Below are 23,095 nucleotides of genomic sequence, written 5' to 3'. Positions count from 1 at the left end.
ATGGGGATGGAGCGGCAGTCCCGGGGGCACACGTGAACAGCGGCAGGACGGATCATACAGGCTGTTCACCCGCCGGAACAGCCTGCCGGAGTCCCCTGCCGCTAGTGTGAAACTAACCTTACTGGTTAACTTTTATTAAATATTTCTGAGGGGAGAGGGGAAAAAATTGCAATACCACCACTGAGTTTTTAACATAGTAAATTTTGCAACATTCGCTGTGCGGCATAACATCATACCTTCATTGTTTGGGTCAGTACGATTATAGTGATGCCAAATATGTATACTTTTTAAAGTTTTAGTGCTTTTGAACAATAAAATGCGTTTTTCTTTTTTTTAAAGAAAATGTTTTTTTCATTGCCGCATCCCAAGACCCATAACTTATTTATTTTTCTTCCAGTTTCTAACGTATGAATCATCAGCGTCTTTTTATTGGATAGCACAGGGATCAGCAATGACCCGCCCCCCCCCCCCTCCAATGCTTAGGCCTCTTCTATACATTATACTTACCTGCTTCCCAGCACCCGTGTTGCTCCGGATCCCTGCAGCGGCGCTCGTGCAGGAATCTGGAGCTACGTGGGTGCTGGGGAGCAGGTAAGTATAATGTATATGAAGGGCCTGGGATATTGGGGGAAGGCGGTCATTATAGGGGATGGATAACCCCTTTAACTGTCATGAAGACATTGCCACCTTTTCTGTATCCTGGGATTTCCTCTCCATAAAACAACATGTAAAGTTAATAAAAGCCTGTCATGAATCGTAGACCGTTTCCTGGAAATTGATGATGTCTTACGTCGTTTGTCTGCAGCACAATGAGTAAGCCTCTGCCTGACATTACAGTAATTCATATTTATACCTGTCTGGAAGAAGGCTAATTTTGCCGGCACTTCTGGTGAAAATGAGACATAGCACATACCGCTCTTTATCGCAAAGGAGTTGTCCCACACAAATAGTCTGCCGTTTTCAAACCAGCACATGGAATTGAATACTTTTATAATTGCATATAACTAAAAATGTAGTATAGCCACTGAGCTATTCAATAAAAACTATCTTTATAGCGCCACCTACTGTTACTTTTATTATTTTTCTGACCACCTCACTGAGGTGGACGCACATGCTCAGAAATAAATCTAGGAAAATAATTTGAGAAATGAATGGGGAGATCTCTGGATTCATTTGAGGTATAGGGCTGGTTGTAGCTTTGTTAAAAAGACATGATCATGTACTATATGTCTGATTTTCATTTTTTAAATCCATCATGGGAAAGCCATTTTAGAGGGCATCTGTCAGCATATTTGCACCTATGAAACTGGCTGCCCTGTTACATGTGCACTTGGCATCTGTGTTGGTCCCATGTTCATATATGCCCGCATTGCTGAGAAAAATGATGTAATAATATATGCAAAGGAGGCTCTAGGAGCAATGGCGGCATTGCCGTTACACCTAGAGGCTCTCTTCTCTCTGCAACTGCTGCATCTTCTGCACCTTCATTAACAGGGCCAAGTGTGATGAAGTTTTCACTAGCCTGGCCCTGTCAATCAAAGTGGAGAGGACCTTGTGGCAGTTGCAGAAAGAGCAGAGCCTCTAGGGGTAATGGCAACGCCCCCATTGCTCCTACAGGCTATTTTGCATATATTGAAACACATTTTTCTCAGCAATGCGGGCACAATACTAGTGTATTATTGTCCGGATCCAACGTTTTTGATAGGGACTAGGACTGACAACCTAATGTATTTAAGAAGCTCCCGACTCTCCTCCAATGGAGAGAGAAGGATAGGGCAAACTGAATTTTTTTCATCTGATCCTTTCGTTCTTCCAGGAGATAATCCACTACCGGAGGTGGCATGGCAACAGATTTGTCCTCCGTCCCCATTGAAAACATATACACTCAGCTGAACCGAGTGTGCATGAGGGAGTCAACAACTGCAGTTTGGTCAGCTGCACAATATAATACCGCATGCACTGTGGCATACTCTTGCAAGAAAACCTTTGCTCTTTATATACTTAAGAGGCCAGTGGATGGTCCTATTCTGTGGGTGACAGCCTTTTCTGCATCCACAACCATACAGGGAAGGCTGTCAATCACTGAGTAGGACTGTTTTATTTTTAAAACTCGGACAACCCCTTTGAAGCTGCTCTGTCACCAGGATCAACCCTATTAAACCAGGCACATAGCCTGGTAGGGATGATCCTGCAGTTTAAAATAATACCTTTCTCCTCACTATCGGCACCACAGTTGCTGGCAGCCAATATTGGGCACCAGGAGATGGGCTTTTTCAGTACGAGCTCCGCTATGCAACGCCTACCGATGTCTAAACACAAGCTCCTCCCCTTGATTGACAGCGCTAGAGTACGACTTTGATTTGGTCTAGCGCTGTCAATCAAGGGGAGGGGGTTGTTAGATGTTGGTAGGCGTTGCATAGCGGAGCTCGTACTGAAAAAGCCTTGAAATTGCCTGCTCCTGTGACACAAACTCACGGCATTATCATGATTTATAATGCTGTGTGTTGCTGCCTGACCTCGGCTGTACTGAATTGTACTGACGGCATTATGTCAGTACAACTTAGTACACCTGAGGTCATGCAGCAACACACAGCATTATAAATCATTATAATGCCATGAGTATGTGTCACAGAAGCAGTGTTCAGCCCGGAAAAACCAGGAGTAAATTTAAAAAAGCAGAGTCTCTACTTTTATGGTTCACGCCTGATTTTAGCTTCCAAAACCGCATCAGAAACCTGACTGTGCGGAGGCGTCCTAAGGGTCCGGTTACACGGTGACACAAAGTAGTATGGCTACATGGCGGCACTTGATATAATGTGTTTCAATGATGTCACTATGGGACAAGTGACATGTTGCGACCGCTACGCGAAAGTCGTAGGAGAATCTGACTTGGATGGATTTTTTGCGACTGTCACAGCATGTAGCGTGCCTCATAGCTACACCACTGACAGTAATGACTTGAAATGTCACGTGACACTTGTCCGCACCCTTAGAGTCTTTCCACTTCGGATAGCTGCGTCACTGCTACGGTTGCACATCTTGGGAGGCCACTCCTGACCTTCTGTAACTAAGAACTAGAACAGACCCTGAGGGGCAGGGCATGTGGGGGTCTATGAATCCCTATGTCACATAATGCCCCCTTATGCCTTGCCCTAGTCAGAACACTAAAGAGCTGCTTCAGATGTGGAATATATTCTTCCCACAAATAAGTATTACAATGTTCAGGGGCGGATTGGTCATAGACCTACAGGGAAATTTCCCGGTGGGCCGATGCCCAGGAGGCTGCCCAGACCCTCCTCTATGCTGATGACAGGGTACATAATGAGCTGTCAGCGGTAATTAACGCCGCGGGAATCCAGTACTCAGGTACCCAGCGACCACAGATGCCCTTCTGAATTCCATATCCATGCTCCGTATCTTGATTAGAGAGGAGAAGGATGGAAATTAACATCTATTGCGGTCCATCGCTAAGGGACAACTTTTAGGGCAGTATATGGCGCTGCACTGTGCAGGGGCGTAACTACCATAGCGGCAGATCATGGACTGCTATGGGGCCCAGTCTTAGTTGGGATTATCTCCTCTTCTACTGAGGTGAAAACTTGGTCAGGACTCTACCCTCTAAAGCAGGCATATCCAAACTGCGGCCCTCCAGCTGTTGCAAACTACAACTCCCAGCATGTCCTAATAGCTGTAAGCTATCCAGGCATGCTGGGAGTTGTAGTTTTGGAACAGCTGGAGGGCCTCAGTTTGGGCATGCCTGCTCTAAAGGAACAACTTTTAGCAAATGAGGCATAAATAATGGCCCAAGGGTCATTGAAAACGGTTTAGGCAGAACCCCTCCTGTCCTGTGTGGGGGGGCCTGGTTTGATCCTTGCTATGGGGCCCTTACTTCTCTATATACGCCACTGGCACTGTGGTATATGGTTCCGCTGGGACAGTATTTTGCGCTATGGTATTGCTTACCGTATTGTCCTGCCTTCTGTCAATTTGGATCCACCTACAACATGGGGACACTTTTAGCTATTTATTTTTATTTTTTTCCAGGGCCACTTTAAGTTTCCAGTTTCTCCCTGGGGGCAATTTGAGAGACACTAGGGCCACTGGGATGAGAAGGAGAACTGTGCCACCTCCATCGGAGTAAGGCTACTTTCACACTTGCGGCAGAGTGATCCGGCAAGCAGTTCTGTCGCCGGAACTGACTGCCGGATCCAGCAATCTGAATGCAAATGGACAGTATTTGTAGACGTATCCGGATGCGGATCCGTCTCGCAAATGCACTTCAAGAACGGATCCGTCTCTCCGGATGTAAATTAATGCCGAGTCCTGCATTCCGGCAACTGATCCGGAATTTTGGACGGAGAGAATAACCTGCGGTATTTCCTCAGTCCAAAACGCCGTTCAGTGACTGAACTGAAGACATCCTGATGCATCCTGAACGGATTTCTCTCTATTCAGAATGCATGGGGATATGCCTGATCCGTTCTTTTCCGGTATAGAGCCCCTAGGACGGAACTCAGTGCCGGAAAAGAAAAATGCTAGTGTGAAAGTACCTTATTAGTGAGAAAAGGATTGCAGCGTTGCATTTGCACATCCAGCCGCTAGGTGTCAGTGTAGCCCGTAAATCTGGCGGCCAGGGCTGGGCAGGAAGCCTTTCCCTTCCCCCCTCACACCTCCCTCTAGAACTTGTCTCCTCTCTCCGGCTGTCAGAGTGAGAGCTAGACTGGCTGCAGACAGAGGGCTGGAGGAGAGGGTGCTGGTCCCAGACAAGGAGCCTGTGTGCGCAGACACACTGCAGGGGGAGGTAAGACCCTTCCATCTCCTCTGCATAACAGCAAGTCACTGCAGCAGCACCTCCAGCACTGCTGCACTGGCGGGAGGGTAGTGCCCAGTCAGGGGGCTGCAGCTGGAGCTTCACTGGGAGTCGGGGAGGAGCTGCTGCTGGCAGAAAAGTGTCAGAGGCCCAAGTTTTATTCTGTGTGCTGAGGAAGCCACATCTGCCCTCTGTTCTGCCAGTCACTTCTGTGGGTGATATGTGATAATCCCATTATAAGATGCCAGGGCAACTGATGGTTAGGAGGATGGTGGGCATCCTGTCATGGGCACCTGTGCTGCTGCTCTGAGTTTATTAAAGTAGGAGTCTTTTCTTAGCTATGGGCATGGTGGAGGGGGTGTGCCTGCTGCACATGCTGGTGCCCGCTTCTTCACAGATGTATATCACATACCTACTGTACTCCTACCATTTGATGCCAGTCAGCGTTGGTATTTACCAGGATTTAATGTTCTCATTCTGGATTTGACTGCACCGTATGAGGGAATTCATGAAATCGCACCATATAGCAGGCTGGTACATCGTAGCTACCCGCCATGAAGTTTTCTGTCACTGTCGGGCAAGGGTGAAAGACACAGGCTGGTTTCTCTTTCATCATGAGATATAGATATTCTGAATAAATATTTTATGAGCTCGTAGAAATGGAGCCGAGCTGATATGTCCATTTTTTTTAATATATACCGGTATATAATTTTTTAACTGTTTGGGCATGCAATCGATGTAGTTCCCGAGTCCAGGTGACGTCCGTTTACCTGAAACCCTACATGAAACCACAGAAAACGCATTGGTGATGTCCCAAGAAGAACTTGTCACGAAGGAGATGAGAGGAAATGTTACCAAATTTATCCGCAGGGCATATGCCACATAACGTATTTGGTGCAGCTCCTGGCAGTCTGAGCTTCTCGTCCTTATGCCACCAGTTTGCACCAGAAAATGTTGGAAGCCCATAACCTAGTGCACCCTTTTTTAATTGTGGCTATATTATTCATCTTTTTATTGCATTTATAAAGAGAGAGTATCGCTATGCAGCTTTCTTTTGCCCATTCATGACACTCACTCTGCCCGTTGGATGATGGCACAGCCATTGGCGCTAAGTTGCACCAGTTTGGTTACACAGGCCGATGCAAACTGAAGGTGGGAGGAACGATTTCTACCGCAGGTGATTCTCCCGCTTTCAGTTCTGTTATTATTGGCATGCCCTGATTACACACAGACGCGTGCGGCCAATAATCCGGCAGCTTCCACCCCGAGGAAAGATGCCCATCAGCCAACAAAATCAGCGTTTGCTTGTTCATTGGCTGATCAGCTGCTTGGTTGGAACGCTTGTTTCCCATAATTGCCTAGAAGATTGTGCCATCTAACAGGGCCCTTAGGCTCTTTATACAATAAGGCAGAGTTACTAATCCTAAGGCGGCGTTCACACATGCCATATTTTTTGTTGCTGAAATTTCGCCAACTGGAAATCAGTTTCATTCATCTGAATGGAGCTGCCAAACATGTGGTTGATGCCAAAACGACCCCTTTCAGATGAGTGGACCTGATTCTCGGGTGCAGAAATTTCTGCATCATGTGAAGGCACCCTAAGGGCTCATGCACACGACTGGTCCACAATTTGCGGATCCGCAAAACACGGATACTGGCCGTGTGCATTCTGCATTTTGCAGACTGGAATGGCCAGCCCCTAAGGTCTCTTTCACATGAGCGAGTTTTCCGTCACGGTGCGATGTGTGAAGCATAACGTCCGGACTGAATCCTGACCCAATCACAGCATGTTCTATAGGGCTCATGTTCCACGCATTGGGGACCGCAAATTGTGGTCCCCAATGCACAGGCATCATCCGCATGTCTGCCGCAGACAGATGCAGACCCATTCAACTTGAATAGGTCCGTGATCTGTTCGCACCGCCAAAAAATAGAACAAGTTGTATTTTTTTGCTGTGTGGAGGCACGGACAGAAAACCAACGGAAGCGCTTTAGGGCCTCTGTCCCACACCGCACCTTCTGGATTGCAGACCCATTCAAGCTTGTTTTGGGCCCTAACACTTGTTCGCGCAGCCTGGCTTCTCTTCTGTCTTCTTTGATCTGTGAGGAAAAGGACCTGTGGTGACGTCACTGCGCTCATCACATGATCCATCACCATGGTGATGGATCATGTGATGAGCGCAGTGACGTCAGCACAGGTCCTTTTCCTCGAAGAAAGAAGAGAAGCCGGCTGCGCGAACAAGTGGATTAAGGTGAGTTAAATAATGTAATTTTTTTTTTAACCCCTCCAGCCCTATTTTACTTAGCATTCTGAATTAAGAATGCTATTATTTTCCCTTATAACCATGTTATAAGGGAAAATAATACAATCTGGATAATACAATCTGTGAAGAAGTCGGGGTTCAGGTTTGGGTACCAAACATGCCGATTTTTCTCACGCGCCGGCAAAACGCATTAAAATGTTTTTGCACTCGCGCTGAAAAATCGCACATTTTCCAGCGACGCACCCGCATGTTATCCGACCCAAATCTGTGACGCTCGTGTGAAACCAGCCTAATGCATGCTGTTTTTGGTGCAGAAACACACAGAAATTGGAATTCCGTCAACGGCCCGCACCTGTGTACAGGTAGCCTAAGGCCTCTTTCACACGAGCGTGACGGATTAGGTCCGGATGCGTTCAGGGTGGGTTCAGTGAAACTCGCACCATTTTGCAAGCAAGTTCAGTCAGTTTTGTCTGCGATTGTGTTCAGTTCTTTCCGCGCTGGTGCAATGCATTCTGAAGGTATAAAAACAATATCTAGCAACCATCAGTGAAAAACGCATTGCATCTGCACTTCTGGATGCAATGCGTTTTTAATTTAAGCCCCATTCACTTCTATGGGGCCAGGGCTGCGTGAAAAACGCAGAATATAGAACATGCTGCATTTTTCACGCAACACAGAACTGATGCGTCAAAAAAAAAAACGCTCATGTACACAGACCCATTGAAATGAATGTCAGGATTCAGTGCAGATGCTATGCGTTCACAGCATTGCACCTGCGCGGAAAACTCGCTCGTGTAAAAGGGTCCTAAGGGGGCCTTCACATGTGGCAGCCTTTGTTGCAGAAAAATGTGCGGCTGAAAAATCAGTTCGATTCACCTGAGAGGGGTTTGCAGAAACCTATGTCTTCACGTTAAGGCCCCTTTCACATGAGCAAGTATTCCACGCAGGTGCAATGCGTGATGTGAACGCATTGCGCCTGCACGGAATCCGGACCTATTCATTTCAATGGGTCTGTGTACATGAGCATTGTTTTTCGCGCATCACTTGTGCGTTGCGTATAAATCGCAGCGTGTTCTATATTCTGCTATTTTCACGCAACTCTGGCCCCATAGAAGTGAATGGGGCTGCGTGAAAATCACATCCGCAAGCGTGCGGATGCGATGTGTTTTTCACGGAGGGTTGCTAAGAGATGTTGTTTTTAAACCTTCAGTTTTTATCACACGCGGTGCCAAACACATTAAATCGCATTTCACCTGCGTGATAAAAACTGAATGCGTTCGCATACTAAGGCCTCATGCACACAACCGTTTTTTTAAGGTCCGCAAAAACGGGGTCCGTAGGTCCGTGATCAGTGACCGTTTTTTCGTCCGTGGGTCTTCCTTGTTTTTTGGAGGATCCACGGACATGAAAAAAAAAAAAAAAAATCTAAGTCAAGTTTGCCATTGAAATGATAGGAAAAAACGGACACGGATCACGGACACGGATGACAATCTTGTGTGCATCCGTGATTTTTCACGGACCCATTGACTTGAATGGGTCCGTGAACCATTGGCCGTGAAAAAAATAGGACAGGTCATATTTTTTTCACGGCCAGGAAACACGGATCACAGATGCGGCTGCCAAACGGTGCATTTTCCGATTTTTCCACGGACCCGTTGAAAGTCAATGGGTCCGCGAAAAAAAAAAGGAAAACGGCACAACGGCCACGGATGCACACAACGGTCGTGTGCATGAGGCCTAAACTGAATGAATTACTTGCGAAACGCGCATTTTTCACTGAACGCATTCGCAACGCATCCGGACCTAATCACCTCACGCTCGTCTGCAAGGGGCCTAAGGCCTCCTGCACACGAACGTTTTTTTACACGGTCCGCAAAAACGGGGTCCGTAGGTCCGTGATCCGTGCCCGTTTTTTCTTCCGTGGGTCTTCCGTGATTTTTGGAGGATCCACGGACATGAAAAATGAAAAAAAAATCTAAGTCAAGTTTGCCATTGAAATGATAGGAAAAAACGGACACGGATCACGGACACGGATCACGGACACGGATGACAATCTTGTGTGCATCCGTGATTTTCACGGACCCATTGACTTGAATGGGCCCGTGAACCGTTGGCCGTGAAAAAAATAGGACAGGTCATATTTTTTTCACGGCCAGGAAACACGGCTCACGGATGCGGCTGCCAAACGGTGCAGTTTCCGATTTTTCCACGGACCCATTGAAAGTCAATGGGTCCGCAAAAAAAACGGAAAACGGCACAACGGCCACGGGTGCACACAACGGTCGTGTGCAGGAGGCCTAAAACAGCTCCATTCAGATGATTTCTGCAACAAAATCGGCCATGTGTGAAGGCAACCAAATAGTTACATATTGTAAGCAGGGGGGGAATTTATCATCTGGGGAATAAATGGGCAGTTTTGCGGGAGTCTGCATTGGCGTACTTTGGGCCAGATTTATCAGACCATGTTTTTATCAAACATCCAAAAAGTATTTATTCTTTATTTTTATTTATTTTTAAGCAAAAATCGCGTGCATCAAAATTCTGGCACAGATAGTATAATAAATTACCCCCAGAGTCCAAGGCTATGGCTGACCGCTAAAAGTCGAGCAACATTTCTTTATAATCATAGTCAATAGTGTCGCACTGCGACTGCGACACGACAGCCGTAAATAATTCATCCAAGTGGATTTCTGTGTGACTGTCGCATATCGCCGTGCGACACCATTGACTACCATTACAAAAAATGTTGCACAATGTAGTTGTTGCCGTGTAGCCCTAGCCTAAGTCTGCTCGATTTATCACAGGGGCTGATGCTGCATGAGATATCTGGGGCACCTGCACACGCTGCGGAATACATGCAGTTTTCCAGCGTAGATTCCAGTGCAGAAAAAACGCAATGCAATTACACAAATCTCATGTACACTTGACCATACTTCTACAGGATCATACTGACATAAAGCTGTCAGTATGATTCCGTTCCAGAAAGGTCAGGCAGAGGCACGCAGCTTTATCAATCATTAATGTTGTGCGCTTCCTAAGTCAAGAACGCCCAATCCCTTTCTCACACGGAGCGTGATTCCAACAAGGGACGCGCTCGTGTGAAAGAGCCCTTTGGCCTCTTTCACACGGGCGTCATGTTTTTTTCCCGGATAAGAGGCGGGTGTGTTGCGGGAAAATGCGCGATTTTAAAACATTGTAATGTGTTTTGCACTCGCGGGAGAAAAATCGCGCATGTTTGGTACCCGAACTTCTTCACAGAAGTTCGGGCTTGGGATTGATGTTCTGAAGATTGTATTATTTTCCCTTATAACATGGTTATAAGGGAAAATAATAGCATTCTGACTACAGAATGCATAGTATAATAGTGCTGGAAGGGTTAAAAAAAAGTTAACTCACCTTATCCTCTTGATCGCGTAGTTCCCGGTCTGTTCTTTACTAGCTGTGGGCTAAATGACCTGTGGTGATGTCAGATCACATACTCCAATCACATGGTCCATCACCGTGGTGATGGAGCATGTGATCTGACATCACCACAGGTCCTTTAGCCCACAGCTAGTAAAGAACAGACCGGGAACTAAGCGATCAAGAGGATAAGGTGAGTTAACTTTTTTTTTTTTATCCCTTCCAGCACTATTATACTAAGCATTCTGTATTCAGAATGCAATTATTTTCCCTTATAACCATGTTATAAGGGAAAATACAGTGCGTGAAAATCGCACCGCATCCGCACTTGCTTGCGGATGCTTGCGATTTTCACGCAACCCCATTCACTTCTATGAGGCCTGCATTGCGTGGATTATCGCACCGCAACGCACAAAGAGGAGCATGCTGCGATTTTCACGCAACGCATTAGTGATGCGTGAAAATCACCGCTCATGTGAACAGCCCCATAGAAATGAATAGGTCCGGATTCAGTGCGGGTGCAATGCGTTCAACTCGCGCATCGCACCCGCGCGGAATACTCGCTCGTGTGAAAGGGGCCTTAGAGTGACCGTACACGGTGCAGATTTGTGTACAGAAAATCTGCATGAAATTGGATTTGATGCGGTTTTGCTGCGGATCTCACCCTTCCATTGAAAAGAGCGAAATCTGCACAAGAAGGAAGCAACAACAGTTAACTTGCTTCAGATTTCAAAATCCGCACAGTAGGTCAGTTTCCTCACCTAAAAAATCAATATGCGGGCACCGGCCGTGTGCTCCCCGCATCACGGATGCGGGCCTATTCACTTGAATAGTTTCACAATCCGGCGCTGCGGTGTGGTAGGAGGCACGGTACCCCACGGAAGCACCACGGAGTGCTTCCGTGGTGTTTCTGTCCGTGCCGCCGCACTGCAAAAAAAATAGAACATGTTACATTTTTTTACGGTGCGGACGGATCACAGACCAATTCAAGTTGAATGGGTCTCGATCCGTCCCGGCCGCCACACGGACGTTGCCCGTGAATTGGGGACCGCAAATTGCAGACCCCAGTGCACGGAACGGCCGCACAACAGCCGTGTGCATGAGGCCTAATGAAAACAACCGTTGGATATTTTGCGATCTGCAAAACACGGATGCCAGCTGTGTGCATTCTGCATTTTGCTGGCCCCCTAATAGAACAGTACTACCCTTGTCTGTAATGCAGACAATAACAAGACATAATAAATTTTTTTGCAAAACGGCCATACAGACACTGAGTCATTACCGTTTTTTTGCAGCCCCGTTGAAGTGAATGGTGCAGCTTACAGGCTGCAAAAAAAGCTGAATGGATACAGAAAAATATACGTTTTGTGTGCATTAGCACTAAGACTGTGTTCAGACATACGTTGAGTTTTCAATTCTTCAGATCTATCAAAAATAAGAAAAACTGATTAGCTTTATTTTCAGCCTCTGTTGTGCTAAACTTCCATCAAAAATGACTGATGTCTGACGGAACCGACACTAAGGCCTCTTTCACACGGGCGTCATGTTTTTTGCCCGGATAAGAGGCGGGTGCGTTGCGGGAAAATGCGCGATTTTTCCGCGCGAGTGCAAAACATTGTAATGCGTTTTGCACTCGCGTGAGAAAAATCACGCATGTTTGGTACCCAGACCCGAACTTCTTCACAGAAGTTCGGGCTTGGGATTGATGTTCTGAAGATTGTATTATTTTCCCTTATAACATGGTTATAAGGGAAAATAATAGCATTCTGACTACAGAATGCATAGTATAATAGTGCTGGAAGGGTTAAAAAAAATAAAAAAGTTAACTCACCTTCTCCTCTTGTTAGCGTAGATGCCGGTCTGTTCTTTAGCTGTGGGCTGAATGACCTGAGGTGATGTCAGATCACATGCTCCAATCACATGGTCCATCACCATGGTGATGGAGCATGTGATCTGACGTCATCAAAGGTCCTTCAGCCACAGCTAAAGAACAGACCGGCCTCTACGCGAACAAGAGGAGAAGGTGAGTTAACTTTTTTATTATTTTTAACCCTTCCAGCGCTATTATACTAAGCATTCTGTAGTCAGAATGCTATTATTTTCCCTTATAACCATGTTATAAGGGAAAATAATACAGTGAATAGACTGTCACCTAGAACCCATGCGTGAAAATCGCACCGCATCCGCACTTGCTTGCGGATGCATGCGATTTTCACGCAACCCCATTCATTTCTATAGGGCCTGCGTTACGTGAAAAACGCACAAAGAGGAGCATGCTGCGATTTTCACGCAACGCATAAGTGATGCGTGAAAATCACCGCTCGTGTGCACAGCCCCATAGAAATGAATGGGTCAGGATTCAGTGCGGGTGCAATGCGTTCACCGCACGCATCGCACCCGCACGGAAAACTCGCCCGTGTGAAAGGGGCCTAAGGCCTCTTTCACACGACCGTATGGCTTTGGCCTCATGCACACGACCGTAGTTGTGGTCCGCATCCACAGTTTTTGCGGCTCGGATGCGGACCCATTCACTTCAATTGGACGGCAAAAGATGCGGACAGCACTCCATGTGCTGTCCGCATCCTTTGCTCCGTTCCGTGGCCCTGCAAAAAAAATATATAGCATGTCCTATTTTTGTCCGTGATGCAGACAAGAATAGGCATGTCTACAATGGGCCGCCCATTCCGTTCTGCAAATTGCGGAAGGCACATGGGCGGCTTCAGTTTTTTGCGGATCTGCGGTTTGCAGACCGCAAAAAACGGCACGGTCGTGTGCATGAGGCCTTTTTCCATGTTTTGCGGTCTGTTTTTCACTGATCCGTTCCGTTTTTTGTTTCCTTTTTAGTTTTCGTTTCTGTTTTGTTTTTCCGTATGGCATATACAGTATACAGTAATTACATAGAAAAAATGGGTCTGGGCATAACATTTTCAATAGATGGTTCTGCAAAAACGGAACGGATATGGAAGACATCCGTATGTGTTCCGTTTTTTTTCTGCTGACCCATTGACTTGAATGGAGCCATGGAACATGATTTGTGGGCAATAATAGGACATGTTCTATCTTTCAATGGAACGGAAATACAGAAACAGAATGCATACGGGGTACATTCCATTTATTTGTGGAACCATTGAAATGAATGGTTCCGTATAGGGACAGTATACGGAACTCAAAAAACGTCCAGTAAACGATGAAAAAAACGGCCGTGTGAAAGAGGCCTAACTCATGCAAACTGAGCATAACGCATGCTAAAAATAAGGCCTCATGCACACGACCATTGTGTGTTTTGCGGTCCGCAAATTCCGGATCCGAAAAACATGGATGGCGTACGTGTGTGTTCTGCAATTTGTGGAACGGCACGGACAGCCATGGATATAACTGCCTCTTCTTGTCCGCAAAACGGACAAGAATAGGACAGTAAAAATCTGAGTACCGCGGCACTTCCATAAAGTGACGTGCTTTATTCACCAATAAGGCGCAACGTTTCGGTTCACTCCATGGAACCATTTTCAAGCAGTGCTTGAAAAAGGTTCCATGGAGTGTACTGAAACGTTGCGCCTTATTAGTGAATAAAGCACATGTCACTTTATGGAAGTGCCGCGGTACTCAGATTTTTATTGGATGTATAGGCAGTAGGACCACCGCCTCCGTCGCTGGCACTCCACTTTGTACGTTTGATTGGTGGTGCTGCCCAGGAGTGTTTGTTTTGTATCCAAGAATAGGACAGGTTATATTTTTGGGGGGCGGGCCACGGAACAGAGCAACTGATGCGGACAGCACACAGAGTGCTGTCCGCATCTTTTGCGGCCCCATTGAAGTGAATGGGTCCGCATCCAAGCCGCAAAAACTGCCGCTCGGATGCGGACCAAAACAACGGCCGTGTGCATGAGGCCTAAAGCAGATCCATTTTATTCCATTTTTCTGTTCTTCTGATGGATCTGAATGGATGGCTCAGCGCATGTGTGAACAGGCCTCATGCACATGACTGCATTTCGGTTCTGCATTTTTTGCGGGTCGGATGCTCTTGCCATTAATTTCTATTGGGTCTGCAAACCCCCCCCCCCCCCAAAAAAAAAAACAGCACCATGGATGCTGTCCGCATCTCTGCTTAGAGGCTGTGTGTACTTGGCCTAAAACCAACCGCATCTGACGTCCTGGACCCTCCTCTCCAGAGTTAAGCCTCATTCACACGTCAGTGTTTCACGTATGTGCTGTACGTGTTCACCGGGGAGAGCACACGCCCCCGTTCATTTGAATGTGTGTATTCAGACATCAGTGTTTTAGCACAGTCCGTAGGTCCGTGTTTTCAGCACAGATGCATGTCCTATCTTGGTCCGTGTTCCCGGATCCCTCACTCCCATTATAGTCTATGGGTCCGTGAAAACCATGGATCATTAGGAGGAGATGCTTTTGAAAAAAAAAAAATTCAGCTTTTCAGTGTCGGTGAAACATGGATGCACGTACCCAACACGGATCCTTCACGGATGCATCACTGACCACCACGGATTTGAGCACGGACACGGGCTTTGCTGCTCAGTTGTTGTGTGCCACTTTGTGACGGTGTAAAACATCTGATTGTCATGTGCACTGACAGCTCAGGGCTAGGCGCCCGGAGAAATTTTTATAAAGTTACTGGTAAAGTTTTCAGCATGTTCACGTGGCATAGATTTGCCGTAGGTAAACCTGCCATATAGATGTCAGTAAAATCTGCAGTAGAAATCAAAGGCTGATACTCGGATCTCTAGCTTGGATTGGCCAATACTTGTGCTTTAGTCCCGTTAGAATTCAGTAGCGCTAATCTGCAACTTTCCTGTGCAGCTTTTTTCCCAGCATGCAGTATGTGAATAGGGCGTATATTACTTCACGTGAGACATGGAAACTGCAGCAGTAGTAATGTATCCCACAAAAATAAAATCGTGAGGCGTGTATTCTGTGCCTATACTGGAGTCGGGGCCATTTAACCCTTTAAAAAAACAATTATGTAATTTATGTAACTTTGTGTCCCTTTTATACTGTAGTCAGTATTGGGGCTCACGCACGCGGTCTGGATTGTAGCGTACAGAGGCCGTACATTTCCCCTGGACCTATTGTTTACTCTTGACTGGTTTGCTAAGGCCACGCTCACACCTATGGAAAGCTAATCTGGCACAAATGCCAGATCACCGCTGGGCCTCATTACAGTCAATTGGGAATCCAGCAGTGCCTTATCCGGTGAAATCTGTGGTGGATAAGGCAGGCAATTTGACGTTGTCTGGCCCTGTCAACCAAAGCGGAAAGGGAATGGCAGTGAGAGAGTAGAGTCACTAGGTGTAATGGTAACGCCCCCGTTGCGCCTAGAGTCTCATTTGCATATATTAAAACATCATTTTTCTCAGAAATGTGGGCACATATGAACATGGGACCAACACAGATGCCTTCAGCTGCTAAGCGCACATGTAATAGGTCCGCCAGTTTCATAGGTACAAATCTGCTGACAGGTGCCCTTTAAAAACAATGTCTTCCTGCAGCAACTTCTTGACCCTTTCCTGCATGACCGAAATAAAGAAAAAATGGAAATGGCAGTACAACCGAGCTTCCTATCCTTGTCTGCCTGTTTCTGGAAGCATCGGTGGAACATATACTCAGGCAGCCTACCTGATATGAGCATTGGCGCATGAAATGAATCGCACAGGCCAAAGTTTTTTCTGCAGAACCGTTGACGTATCGGGCTCTCTATCGGTAAAGCTAGGTGGAGGCTTCTGCCTAGCAGGGAGTCCGTTGACGTCACAAGCACTAATGTGCGTGCTTTAGTGCTGCCCTAGGCTGTAAAACGGCTAGGGCAGCGCTAAAGACCGCCTATCAGTGCTGGTGATGTAATCAGCAACACTGCTAGGCAGAAGGGACACTTGGTTGCCTGGTTGAAAATGGCGATATGTCCAGGTTCAGCTCTAAACCCGGACAACCCCTTTAAGCTAGAGGCCTTGAACATGTGATCTCTTAATCACTTATTTAATATACTACGATACTTCTGTACTGCAGTGTATTGGGCTTCTCAGTGTTGTACCCTGATTCTTGCAGGGTGTAATAGATGTGATTAAAATAGGAATCCTGGGGCTCCCCCCTCCCTCTGTCTAGCCCTTCAGTTGCCGCAGTCACTATTGACCGTGGCGTGTGAGGGTTTAAATGTCCGGGATCGGAGTTCTCATATGCAGGTGAGTGTGAGCTGTATCACTCAGTGTATGGAGTGACTTCAGGGAAGGCTTCAGAGACCAATTAGACGTATTATTAATCTGCATAAGTGAGCAATTTTGTAATTATGTTGCAATAAGTCACACAGCTTTTTTTTACAGACTCACAAGTGATGGGTCAGATAGAGATCACCTCGAGGTGTTTTAAGGGACTGTAGTATCTAAATGTAAACCCGTCTGGAAGATCTAACTGCTGATGAAGCCATTTCTTGGCAAAAACAACATTGTGAAGACATAAGAACACTGCAGACAAGTGACAAGTTTACTGCACAGTACCAGTCAGGAGACAGATGCTAAAAATGTCCTAGTCACTGAATATATCTCATAGTTATGTGAGTAGTGCACCCAATCATAAAACGTGGAAAGAATATGACACAGCTGTATGAATAGAGCAGACTGTTAGACGGTGCGTTATTACGGGATCCATGACTGTTCTGAACACTGAGGACCTGTCAGCTCTCTGTTTATTAATCCTAGAAATTTCTGAATTAATTGACAGCTGGGCGTTACCAATTGTCGGTATGCCCTTACACAGTTTGGCATTGCTGATAGTGCCAGGCTGGGCAGGGGCACACTCCTTTTGAGAAAAGTAATGGGAACACCAATGCATTATAAAAGCCAAGTCCCCGAGTGGGGCTAACAAAATAATTACAAAAACGAATGAAAGGAAAGTTAATAAAGTTTATTTAAAAAAATAAAAATTAATATATGATATTGATATATGTATTTCAAAATCGTGTCACTAAAACAATTCACCCCGCAAAAAACAAGCACTCCTATGGCTTCATCGATAAAAAACATTTTTGCAAGACAAAATCCATGATTGTCCTTTGCCCTGCCCTATCTGCAGATCTTAGCGACTCCCGCCACTTCCTCGCTTTCCATAACCTTATGGCTTGTCCTTCTTGGCGCCACAGTTTCAATGTGGTGGAATGCACAGTCATTGCCAAAAGTTTTGATAATTATATACATTTTGGAGAAGTTGCTGCTTAAGTTTTTATAATATCAATTTGCATATACTCCAGAATGTTATGAAGAGTGATCAGATGAATTGCATAGTCCTTCATTGCCATGAAAATTAACTTAATCCCCCAAAAAATCCCCCTTTCCACTGCATTTCATTGCTGTCATTAAAGGACCTGCTGAGATCATTTCAGTAATCGTCTTGTTAGCTCAGGTGAGAATGTTGACGAGCACAAGGCTGGAGATCATTATGTCAGGCTGATTGGGTTAAAATGGCAGACTTGACCTGTTAAGGAGGAGGGTGATGCTTGAAATCATTGTTAACCATGGTGAGCTGCAAAGAAACGCGTGCAGCCATCATTGTGTTGCATAAAAATGGCTTCACAGGCAAGGATATTGTGGCTACTAAGATTGCACCTCAATCAACAATTTATAGGATCATCAAGAACTTCAAGGAAAGAGGTTCAATTCTTGTTAAGAATGCTTCAGGGAGTCCAAGAAAGTCCAGCAAGCGCCAGGATTGTCTCCTAAAGAGGATTCAGCTGCGGGGTCGGAGTGCCACCAGTGCAGAGCTTGCTCAGGAATGGCAGCAGGCAGGTGTGAGCGCATCTGCACGTACAGTGAGGCGAAGACTTTTGGAAGATGTCCTGGTGTCAAGAAGGGCAGCAAAGAAGCCACTTCTCTCCCAAAAAAAACATCAGGGACAGATTGATCTTCTGCAGAAAATATGGTGAATGGTCTGCTGAGGACTGGGGCAAAGTCATATTCTCCGATGAAGCCTCTTTCCGATTGTTTGGGGCATCAGGAAAAAGGCTTGTCCGGAGAAGAAAAGGTGAGCGCTACCATCAGTCCTGTGTCATGCCAACAGTAAAGTATCCTGAGACCATTCATGTGTGGGGTTGCTTCTCATCCAAGGGAGTGGGCTCACTCACAATTTTGCCCCAAAACACAGCCATGAATAAAGAATGGTACCAAAACACCCTCCAACAGCAACTTCTTCCAACAATCCAACAACAGTTTGGTGAAGAACAATGCATTTTCCAGCACGATGGAGCACCGTGCCATAAGGCAAAAGTGATAACTAAGCAGCTCGGGGACCAAAACGTTGACATTTTGGGTCCATGGCCTGGAAACTCCCCAGATCTTAATACCATTGAGAACTTGTGGTCAATCCTCAAAAGGCGGGTGGACAAACAAAAACCCACTAATTCTGACAAACTCTAAGAAGTGATTATGAAAGGATGGGTTGCGATCAGTCAGGAATTGGCCCAGAAGTTGATTGAGAGCATGCCCAGTCAAATTGCAGAGGTCCTGAAAAAGAAGGGCCAACACTGCAAATACTGACTCTTTGCATAAATGTCATGTAATGGTCGATAAAAGCATTTTGAAACGTATGAAGTGCGTGTAATTATATTTCTCTACATCACAGAAACAACTGAAACAAAGATCTAAAAGTTTAGCAGCAAACTTTGTGAAAACTAATATTTTTGTCATTCTCAAAACTTTTGGCCACTACTGTACATGTGAGGTTCTCATGACATTCATTTTTTGATTTTTTTTAAAATCAATTTGTTACTTGTGAATTTAATAAAAATTCTATTTTTTTATATTCTGTGTCCTTTCTGCACAAATATTGCAGTATAGCTGGTTTTATTCCTCCCATAATAAAAAATAAAAAGTGATATGTAGCCTAAAAATGGTAGCAGATAATCCTAAAACTCATTTCTCTTAAAAACAAAATACCTCCTACAACAAGACTGAGATAAGTGTAAAAAAAAAAAACAACAATTATAGTCGTGAAAAAGTGAAAACCGCTGTGACTCTTGGTCCCATATTTCAAACATGGAAAAAGTCCAAGGGGGTAATTACTTTTGTAGTCAATCGATATGACACGGTCTCTTCATTGCGAAGTGCTTTCTGAAATATTCCTTGTTCTCTGAGGAGTGTGAACTCGCTCTGATGTTCGGTGCAGGAAAGTGAAAGCTCGTTCAGCAAAGACCCTTCATAATTTTACAAAGAATGAACATAAATGAAGCATTTCTGCCGAGGCGTATGCCGGACATCTGGTTTATGCAGCATAACAACAGTAATTCATTTAAGGCCTGTAATTAAAGTGTAGACCACACACAGCCTGATTAGATTTATTGTGCTAAGTGGCAGATCTACACTTAAAAGTCATTGGTCAATGCCATTAAAGAAGGAGCACAAGCTAAGCCCACAATAGTTCTGATAAATTATACATAAGGCACTTCTAGTTCCCAGCTTCTGAGGTATGTTGGAGATGATTCCTGCATTACTGCACCGTCATGTTCCTCGTGCAGGAGGCCAATTCTTGACAGGTACATCTTTCTACTGATTTATGTGAGCTGCCAGTTTCAATACTTGGCATAAGCACTCTAATATATCTTTATTATGGGGTGTTAAGATGGTCATAGCTTCAGGATTACAGCATAGCCATTTAGATGATTTGAAAGTGTTGTGAGGAGAAACCGTTCAGATTTCATTTGTCACCATGAGGTGGAGAAGCGTGATGTCATGTTGGAATAAATTTACCGAAGCAGGCTACAGGTGTCGCATCCACTTTGCCACGTTCAAGTCTTAACTAGAAAATAATATAATTCACTTCTGCTTCTAGGGCTATCATGAAAAGACCAGATGATTGTTCTCTGGGCAGCGTTGGACATGGACTCCATGTTATCGTGTACATTTCTGTCTAGAACGTTCTTGTCTCATAACTAAATATGACATTTCTAGATCCTCAAAATATAACCAGATGTATTCAACTGGAATCATTATTAGACTCTAGATAGTGCTGCATCATACGTGTTAGGCCTCTTGCACACGAACGTTTTATTTTTTTCCGTTCCGTTTTTGCGGTCAGTATGCGGAACCATTCATTTCAATGGGTCCGCAAAAACAACAGGAAGGTACTCTGTATGCATTCCATTTCCGTTCCGTTCAAAGATAGGATCATGTCCTATTATTGCCCGCAAATCACGCTCCATTCGGGTCAATGGTTCCACAAAAGAAACGGAATGCATCCGTATGTCTTCCGTATCCGTTCTGTTTTTGCGGAACCATCTATTGAAAATTGTATGCCTAGCCCAATTTTTTTATGTACTTACTGTTTAAACATTATTGTATGCTTCCGTTTCCGATCTGCAAAAAATGGATCCCAAACGGAAAAATGAAACGGAAACACTACTGAAACAAAAAACTGAACAACGTTAAAAATGGACCGCAAAATATTGAAAAAACCATACGGTCGTGTGCAAGAGGCCTTATGGTGCTTCATGGTGTTCTTCAGATTCCTGCTCAGAACATCCATATAATGTAATTTCTGGTAAATCAGATTAAGTGACTCTTTCCATCCCAGTCTATGGGAGATAGGGCTCATGCACACTACCGTATGTGCCCCATATGCCCGGGCCCCTCACACTGAATACACTTACCTGGCTCCCCACTCCCTGTGCCGCTCCTGGTCCCCGCATCGCACTGCTGCTTGTCTCTGTGCGCGGATGAAAACGTTCGGTGTCATGGGGGGGAGGGAGCAGCCAATGGAATGCAGGGACGAGCCTTCCTAGCGTCACCCGCGATGCTAGGGAGGCTCGCCCCCCCCCCTCCGCCTGCCATTGGCTGCTCCCCCCCCCCCCCCCCCCGAAACCGGGTGTTCATCAGCTGACACTGGCAGCACTGATTGGATAGTATCAGACTGTGCATGGACGCACCCGACTGGACCTTCATTGCAAACTGCTAGTAAATCAGTTCATAACTTCATAATAAAGGACTGGCACATCATAGAGTCATGGATACTCCATCTTATTACAAGGGGATGTTAATAGTTGCTAAAACAGACTTTAGGAGAGGGGACAGGTCCTCTTTGAAGAATATTTTCTAGAAAACCGAGATGCAGAACTGTTGTGTCCGTTGTGTAACTTTGTATTATCTTGGTGCTACAGGCCATAGCAACATTTCATCCACAGTTGTGTAATTGTTTGCAGCAGATATTAGAAAATGCGTCCCTGTGAGCTACTGTAAGGTTTTGTAAAAAAGTGTATTTATCCATGGGACCATTGATCATAGCATACAAATCTTTAACATCCTCATCGATCACGATTCAGTTTTGTTTTTTTCCCACCATTTCTCCCTTCATTTTTCACGGTTGAACCTGAGCCGTGCTGGAGTACGTTTTCATTTCCATGCTTTGTGGGGTTGTTTTTATCTTCTTAGCTGCCATTCAGTTTCTAGTTTTTATCATGTAATATAAAAAGTGCACAGTTAGATGGAAACTTGACAGTGCCGTGCATGTCTCGAGGATCGGCCGGCAGAGTCTTATAATTAGCGCTGCTATTTTTGTACAATTAGGAGCAATCCGTGCCTCTCGCTGTGTCTTAAATTCGCCATCTATTGTTGCCGAATTGATTTTTGGACTTGACTTAAGGCAAATATCTGTTCTCCGAGCAAACACCCGACCGTCTGTGTGCTGAGCCTGTGCCATTATGTAATTGTTCAGTGTGCACCAGCCTGTGCCTGTGTGCTATTAAACCCTGCGGAGCTCCAGGGGCCGGTGCTACATTGACTTTATTAGCCTCTTCAGTAGCTAAGAAGCCTGTGTCTCATTAATTTCATTAACTCTGGACTCGTAAGGCTGCCTCCACACGTGCACGTTTTAGACAGTGTTTCTTCTTTTTTTTTTTTTTTTGTGGGGGGGGGGGCAGTTTTTTTTTTTAAACCAAACTAGGAGTGCTTTTTATTCATTCTCTTTAGGCTACATGCACACGAACATTGTTTGCTTCCATGTCTGTTCCTTTTCCTTTTTTTTTTGCGGATAGGATGCGGACCTATTCATTTTAATGGGTCCGCCAAAAATGCGGACAGCACACCGTGTGCTGTCCACATCAGTATGTCCGTTCCGTAGCCCCGCTAAAAAAATAGAACATGTCCTATTCTTGTCCGTTTTAGGCATTGTTACAATGGCACATGGATGTCATCTGTTTTTTTTGCATGTAGCCTTATGAGCAGACAGCACACACTGTTGTCCGCATCATTTCGGCCCCATTGACATGAACGCGTCCGCACCAGTTCATACGGTCATGTGATTAAACCCTTAATATGTTGGCCAATATGTAAGAAAAAAAAAATGCTGCTTTATTTCTAAAAGAGCTCCACCCTTGTCCACAGGCTGTGTGTGGTATCGCTGCTCTGCCCCATTGACTCCAGTCAAGCCAAGATGCAGTACCACAGACAACACATGGACAGGGCTGTTTTTGGAAGAAAGCAGCAATGTTTTTCTAATCCTGAACAGCCAACCCTTTAACATTGAGAAACGTCTGTAAGTAGGGGATACATAAATGGGCTCTGGAATGATTTGCAAGAGCGCGGAAAGTTTTATACTTTTTCCCTTTTAGTATCAGCTTCTATTTCACCTTACA

General features: G+C 45.3%; 1 protein-coding gene across 1 annotated transcript in view; it reads left to right on the top strand.

Annotated features, from left to right (window-relative positions):
• Positions 1-4,702: 4,702 nt before the first annotated feature.
• LDLRAD4 (low density lipoprotein receptor class A domain containing 4) overlaps positions 4,703-23,095 on the top strand; it is a 345,528-nt gene continuing 327,135 nt past the window's right edge. The window contains exon 1 of the mRNA XM_044294711.1: positions 4,703-4,801. The gene's annotated coding sequence lies outside the window, so the exon portion shown is untranslated. The remainder of the gene's footprint in view (positions 4,802-23,095) is intronic.

This window comes from Bufo gargarizans, chromosome 5 (assembly GCF_014858855.1).
Source record: "Bufo gargarizans isolate SCDJY-AF-19 chromosome 5, ASM1485885v1, whole genome shotgun sequence".
NCBI lineage: Eukaryota > Metazoa > Chordata > Amphibia > Anura > Bufonidae > Bufo > Bufo gargarizans.
The sequence above is the reverse complement of the archived record's forward strand: the minus strand, read 5'-3'. Positions and strand labels throughout refer to the sequence as shown.